The sequence below is a fragment of the Plasmopara halstedii genome (genome assembly GCF_900000015.1).
Source record: "Plasmopara halstedii genome assembly, contig: Scaffold_2604, whole genome shotgun sequence".
NCBI classification, from domain to species: domain Eukaryota; phylum Oomycota; class Peronosporomycetes; order Peronosporales; family Peronosporaceae; genus Plasmopara; species Plasmopara halstedii.
Genome location: NW_020189511.1, coordinates 425,210 through 426,705, shown reverse-complemented (window position 1 = coordinate 426,705; position 1,496 = coordinate 425,210).

The following is a 1,496-nucleotide window of genomic DNA, read 5'->3' as shown; positions in this document are numbered from 1 at the left end:
TATTACCGACAACAGCCAATAAGGACTTCGGGATGGCGACTCGTACAAGAAAAATCAACAATTAAAAATCAAGAAGAAAACCCCAGCGGAATAAAGCGATGCAATATCTTAGTCAGGACCGAGTAGGTATAGCCGTGTGATAAGATAATACATAACAACTTTCAACTGATCTAGGTACACTCTAACGTGTAGGTACACCATAACGGGGCAACGTAGGCGGTAATATAGAATATACCTTGTTATGGTGTCTTACACATTACACTATTGTCACAGTTGTTCCTGCAACGTAAGAAAACAATCAAAAATATCAGTGTTCAGTACCGCGAAGAAGTATCATGGCTAGTACTGATACGGATGAAATTGATAACATTTTGTAAAGGAGAAATGTGTCAGACACGTGAACCGCCAGCCTCATTTGGTGCATCACGTAAGATTAATTCTTGTATATAGTAACTCAGATACATTAAGTATCTTATTTATCTATAGCTATTATAGCTTACGCTTGCAAGAACATTCCGACATAGATCCCTCGAATGCTCACGATTTCGGTCATCGTTGGACCGGTCCCGTCATGCAGTGGGGCTGCCGTAGCTTAGCGCTTGAGGAAGCGTACTTTAGGTCACCAACCATTCGTTCTTTACAAAAACCAAGTATGAGTAAGCGGATCGCAATCCGCTTACTCCAAGAGTAATTATTGCCTCTTCGATTTGAATCCAAAACTGATTTTTACTTCATCCTAATTTTAAAACTTTGGCTTTTCCAAAATATACTAATTATATATAGTAAAATCTAAATACATGCATAACAACTGGCTAGTTAGCAACATATGGTATTCTAGTTTGGGTGCAGTCACACCATGCACATCTCGTGTGACACAACCCTGTTACCAGGGAACGTGTAACCCCGTTAGACCCTCCTTCATTAAGAATGAGAGCATTTACAGTTCCAATTGATTATTGCCTCAACGAGGCTCGCGTGTCCGCTAGAAACTGCAACTTAAAGACTTCCTTGCTCAATTAGCCCTGTGTCAATGACACCAAAATCCCCAAGTCTCGCTGGCTCTGACGGCGAGCATGGGCAGAGCCCAACTTCGTCGCCCGCACTAAGTGCAACATCGGACAGTGCATCCGCAGAACTGGGGGATTTAAATCCTCGGCTTGATGAGCACAAGCGTCGCGCTCCGCGCATTTTTTCGGTGCCGAGTGGCCTCGTTGAGGATCTGGAGATGGTTAACGATGGGTCTGACACCCCTTTTCCTTCATGGGATGACGAGGGTGGCGAGCTGGGCCACCGGCGCGATACGAGCCCTGCTCTCGCTTTGCGGACCCAATGTCCGTTCCCTGACTTCTCGTCATTGAGGAATGTGGTGTGATCACCAATAACCTCGACGTGGAACAGAGGCGGCAGCTTTGAGCTGCCCATTAGGCGGCACTACGCGCGCCGCCCATCCACGGCCAGTCATTGACCCCTTATGAAAATGGCTTCCACCCAGCGGT